The sequence below is a fragment of the Helianthus annuus genome, chromosome 10, assembly GCF_002127325.2.
Source record: "Helianthus annuus cultivar XRQ/B chromosome 10, HanXRQr2.0-SUNRISE, whole genome shotgun sequence".
Taxonomy (NCBI): domain Eukaryota; kingdom Viridiplantae; phylum Streptophyta; class Magnoliopsida; order Asterales; family Asteraceae; genus Helianthus; species Helianthus annuus.
Window position 1 is genome coordinate 157,316,722 of NC_035442.2, and position 6,630 is coordinate 157,323,351.

A 6,630-nucleotide genomic window follows, 5' to 3' on the forward strand; every position below is an offset into this window, starting at 1 on the left:
GCTTTGAAAAACCGGAAATTCAACAATCTACCTCTTCAATTAGGGGCATTCAAAAGGAGCATAGATCTTGAGCGTTCAATGAAGTATCCTTTTGGCAACAATGACCCCCTAATTGAAGATGAAGATGAACCACCCGATACAATTGAAGAAGATGACCACTTTGTTGAAGAAGAGATCGCCATAGAACAAACCTTTAAGGTTCTTGATCTAAATGAGCCACAAAATAAGGTGTCTTCTAAAGACCCACCCATTGAGCTCAAAGAACTTCCTAAAGGTTTGGAATATGCTTTTCTAGACAAAGATGGTAATTTACCTGTAATTATTTCATATAAATTAAGTAGCATAGAAAAAGAGAAATTAGTTAATCTTCTTAAAAAACATAAAAATGCGATCGCTTGTAGATATTAAAGGAATAAGTCCTTCCATGTGCACGCACAAAATTTTAATGAATGATGATTACAAAACAGTAATTCAACCACAACGGAGAGTAAATCCCAATGTACAAGAAGTGGTTAAAAATGAAGTCATCAAGCTACTTGACGCAGGACTAATCTGTGACAACCCTCACAAAACCAGGTATCCGTACGACTTAATTAACTATTAATTGTTGCCTAATTACTGTGCTTAACTGAGATTTCTGATAAACTGCTACTTGATTGTTGATACTTGTACATATCTGCATCATACTTTGATTTTTCCGTCACTACATCATTTACTTACTGAACTCTAGTGACAAACATGATGCACAAAAGCACAGTAGCATTTGGACGGATAACCTATTGAACATGCTGATATAGCCAGCATCAGGCAAACACTGCCTCTAAAGGCCTGAATGAGCCAGAAATATTTTACTACACCCATAGTGTGTGTAGGGATACAAGGGTTGTATAACTGCGTCTCTAGGAATAAGATACAGAGATTGGATGTGCCTAAAACGTACTCTAAGCACGAAACACAGCATTTTTATCAACACACTAGCTTCTAGCTAATTAATAAAGTGCCAAAACATGGGGAAATATTCCTGACACTTTGCAGAATAAATTGTGTCGCTAAAAATATTATTTACGACGCTTAAAGGATTACTTAAGCACTTTAACGGATTACTATCCAACCGAACAACCGGACTATACCCGGAACATAAAAATATTGCCAGAAATATTATTAGTCTTTTTCTGAGCCAGTTAGGGTCCCTGATTACCCTAACACCCGCTTTATAACGCATCATGCAACTAACGGGGTTAATCCCTAAAGTTAACCGACTTAACGTAACTAAATCCTAACTAAACCATTGAAATCGAACCAAGTGACCCCCCCCCTGGGCCGGTTTGGTCACCATGTAACTAGCTAGTACTCTTTTTTGATTATTTTAATAGATTTCGTGGATATCTAGAGAACTTGTAACCAAAGGATTAAGACACCCTAATCTTTCTATAAATACCCCACACACACATGAGAGATTATCACATTCACATTCACCAAACAACTCTCTCTCCCTCTTGCTCCATTCTCGGCCGAACACCCACACTTGTCCACCACCATTTTCGAGTTCTTGTCTAGCCATTCCAAGCTTATACAAGGTGTTCGGGTCACGTATAAGGAAGCTTGAAGCAAGCGGAAGTTGAAGGACCTCACCCATTTGCTTTTATCCACGCCATTTTCGCCAAAGATCTTCCCTAGCCCCGAGCTAGAGGTATAACGTTTAAAACTCGCTCTTGATCGTATCTAAAGTGGTTAATATGATTTTTTAACGGTAAAAAGTCGGAATCATGCGTTTTGAATCTTTAAAGGCTACTAAAACTCGAATATTGTTGGTTAAAAGCTCATAACATGTGTAAAAGTCGTAGTAATCGAATATGTTGATTATTGAGGCCCGATCTACGATGTGGTGGCTCTTATCATCGTTTAACCCGACTTTGTTAAGATCACGAATCTTGACATACGCTTGTTTCTATCGGTACAAGGGTTAAAAGGTGAAACTCCACCACACGAGAAACATGAACTTGTGTAAAAGTATTTTGACTTGTAAAATAGTATTTAAAACGAGCCGATCTACCTATGTACAAGTGGTATATTCGTAGAACCAAGTGTCGAGAAAATCATGTTTTATAAAAGTTGGATGACATGTTAACAAATATGATTTTTTACAAACTACAAGTGTATAAACACTTGTGAAACGAAAGATCCGACAAAATAACAATTTTTACAAAAGTTGTCGGGAAGTTGTAAAGAATGATTTGTTCCAAAAACGGGGTTTTTACAAGACTAAACTATTTTATACATAGATCCACTAAATATAAGGTGATCTACATTACGACTTTCGGAAAAATTACAAGTTCATGTAACAACGCGACTTTACATACTAGTCTACAAGATCGATGTGTTAAAACTGGTTTGAAGTATCGGAACTTGATTGGTTGATTAAAGAAATTGTTGAAGTGATTTTGTAAAAGAAAATGATACGCTTGAAAGCGTGGCCACCTCCAGTTACAGGGGAAACTCTGGCGAAATGTTTCTAAAATCTAACACTTAGAATTATTTGCAAGTGTTAAACTATTTTGAGATGTTTTCAAAATACATTTCGCCATGACTTTATTTATTAAATAATCGGAGGTGGGATTTTCACAAAAACTAAACGTGATAAATATTTATTCGATAAATATATTTTTCACCACACTGTTTATGATTATTTTGTGAAAATATATAAATATTATTTTTAGAGTAAAAATAATATTTACAAACTGTAACGAACCCAAAATAATACCAACGCCTACACGACAAACATATAAGTTACAACGGTAATTACTATTACCACTAAATCGCCAAAACGTAACTTACGCCTTATCCGGAAATATTCATAAATGCGGATATTGTCAACGTATTATTTTGGAAAGTATTATGCGAAGAGAAAATATATTATTTTTGAGAAAAATAATTATATTTTGGAATGAGAAGTAAAATATATTAAGTGAGACTTAATATTATAAACGCGCATGTATTAATTCCCCCATCCTTGGGAAGGAGATTTACTACCAAATATATACAAGGAACAGTTGTCTAACTGTTTCCCGAAAATTTAACTATAAAGCTAAAGCACGGCCATCTGTCTAATAGAATTAGCACATGTAGGTCGTTGCACAGCTTTCGGACATTTGGAGTACTCTACTTAGCGACGCACTGACAGTGAGTTCATGTCCCCCCTTTTCTCTTAACTGTTTTCAGTTTTCTAAACTGCGGGGGTGAAATACATGTTACAATGATTATGAATATGTTTATACATGGTATGATTAGCGTAAGGAGGTTTGTTACTTAGATCATGTGAGTGGGTAGGCGGAAACTTGAGGCCATTAATCCTCATAGTAGGACCGAGGGACAGGAGCGGTAGATCTATCTGGGTGTAGCGAGCCCAGCCCAGGTCCAGCTGAACGGACCTCGGGGTGACTTAGTGCCCGACGCATAAATCCGCTAGGTTTGAGTCTTCCTACTTGCACTTCACACATATCAATGGCCTTGCAAACCATTGGTGATCTCTTTTTCCTTATTTGCTACATACCAGGATTTTTGATAAATACAAAGGTTTGTTTACTCACTTTCGCATGAACTCGCTCAACATTATTGTTGATTTTTCAACTTACATGTATTTCAGGAAATTAACGATCTGGCGCGGTATGGCTTGTTTTCCGCTGCATAAGTCACCAGGGTCATCCAAGGTTCGGGGAATGTGACTCTTTCCTGGACAAGTCACAATCCTTGAATCATGTTTATGTTATGTTTGGGTTTGTAATGTTTAGACAAGTTTATGGTTGTTGGGTGTTAACCCGTTAAGACAATGTTTAATATTTTTATTATCAATGGATGATCTTGCATATTTTTAATTCATATAGCTTGTTATGATTAAGCTATGGTATTAAGAAGTCACACCAAAATAACCACGCTTCCGCAAAGCCAGGGTGTGACAGCTTGGTATCAGAGCTCTGATCATAGCGAACTAGGATTCCTTCTCGAGTCTAGACTATGATCACTAGGGCTCTCACGAAAACATTTTTACTGCATACCACTTAAGTCCAGATCCAAAACGTTTTTATAAACAAATGTTGAGCATATTTTATTTATTATTTTTAGGCTCAGTCTGGGAGGCTGAGGCTCGGTCTGGGAGACTGAGGCTCGGTCTGGGAGGCCGAGGCTCGATCTAATGGATCGAGGTAGTTGTCTAGTGGGACTAGGGAGTCAGTCTGGGAGGCTGGGAGAATTTGCTAGTGGGACTAGGGAGTCAGTCTGGGAGGCTGGGAAAGTTTGCTAGTGGGACTAGGGAGTCAGTCTGGGAGGCTGGGAAAGTTGGCTAGTGGGACTAGGAAGGACAGTCTGGGAGGCTGGGAGGCTAGTGGGACTAGGAGGATTATGTGATTATTACTTGGTAACTTGTGTGATTACCTGATATACTGATTTTTGTGTATGCTTGTGTTTATGTTACAGACCCATGGACTCACCAGCCACGGGTGATTCAGATACCACCGGACCTTTACCCGTAGTATCGGACGACATTGTGTCTTCAGAGCACGAGGTGCATACCTCCGATTTCACCAGCACCGATGATGATGACTTCCAGCCCTTCGCTCTGCCCGATGGCGCTGATGAGCATATCGATGACCCACCTGCTGAGTATCTTCCCTTGGTAGCGATTCCAGCTCCCATACCCCTTGCTTCTTATCCAGCATACGACTTGCTACCCGACGCCGAGGCTGACGGCGACATTGATCTCTTTGAGGACGAGCCTTACGAGGATGAGATTCCTGATGCAGCCCCTCTTCCCGCTGGCGATCTTTTAATGATTGCTGGTGCTCCTGTTGAGGACTCGCCCGCCCATTCGCCAGTCCCAGACTCCTTTGAGTCTGTGGCATCTGTACCGTCTCACGAGGTGAGCACGCAGCATTTTGTACATGACTCGGACCCCGATCAGGCATCTTCTGCCGCACCCATCCCGAGCTTTGTGTTCAAGCACGACGACATTGAGGATTCTGATCCCGTTTTTCCCCCAGGATTTGATCCTGACCGCGATATTGAGTATATTCCTATGGACCAGCATATGGAGGACCCTGTTGATCCCGTTGGTCCTATCAATCCCTTTGATCCGGAGTTTGATTTCGATATGGCTTTTGATGACCCAGAGCCTGCCTTGGCCCCAGAGCAGGCAGTTGCTCTAGATCCTGTGCATGAGCATGACTTGGTACATGCTGACGTTCCTGTTGAGCCCGTTTTGGCTGACCCACCTGTTGGTGATGTTCCTTTGATAGCTGATGATCCTGTTATTGATCCACCTTTTGTTGATCCCCCTTTGATTGCTGATATCCCTGTTGACCACCCAGTTGAGCATGTTGCACCCGTTGATCCTGTCATTGCTCCGTTTGATCATGTACCCCTCGAGCCTGAGCACGCTCTGTTTGCTGAGCATATGGATCCACCCGATGAGGAGGCTCAGCACGGTTGGATACCTGCTGACGAGGATGTTCCACCGTTTCCACCACATCACACTGATGCACATCATACTGATTTTTCATTTCAGATCCCACCGTTTGTACCTCCAGCGGGGCCTGGAGAGGGCTCTTCAGCCCACCCTTTTGGGCACATACCGATGCCTATGCCTTTCATGCCCCAGATGACATCTGTTCCATCTTCTGTTTCACCTGTTCATGTAGCACCATTCGATCCCACCAGCACGCCACTGCTTTGGTCATCTTCCTCTCCGATGCCACCCACTGATCCATATCATCCATTCCATATGGGGCATACCATAGAGGACGTCTTGATGTCCTTTGTCCATCAGCATGAGTCCCATACACAGCGACTCCAGGAGCTCGAGAGGGCTCAGCTATCTTTAGGTCCATATCATGGTCAGACATCCTCATCTTTTCAGCCTTTTCGATCATTACCCCCGGACTTTGCTGCCCGGCTTTCGACTTTAGAGCAGCAGATCGCTTCTGTTATTCACACTCAGCAGGCGATGGAGGAGGACTGGCTTCATCTACGCCGCTTACTCTACACTCACTTTCCCCCTCCTCCACCCCCATCCGCATAGAGCTCATCGGTGCTATAGAGGTAGACGTTGGTGAGACGACAGCGATTGTGACTGCACAGCCTTTTGGAGACCATCTGATGATTTCTAACTTTTGTTGATACTTATTTGATGTACCTGATGTATGTGATACTGATATGATATAGTTTTGTACAGGGGTGATGTAGCCCCTATTTGATTGATGGTTGTATGACACACTTACTACACTTTATGGTCTCGATATATGTAGCAATCGCGGTATTCTCACCATATCTGATGCACTTGATTTCTTATTTATATTTTTGTGACATGGGATGTTGGGACATGGGATGTTGTGTATATAATACTTGTGACATGGGATGTTGGGACATGGGATGTTGGGACATGGGATGTTGTGTGTATAATGATTATAACATGGGATGTTGTGTGTGATATATTGATAACATGAGATGTTATGTGCTATTACTATTACTATAATCGTATGCTTACTATGGCCTGACCAACGTACACATCTTTAGAAGATGGCGCCAAGACGTCAGCCACAGCCGATGCCTACCACCCATGAAGAACTACAGCAAGTTATC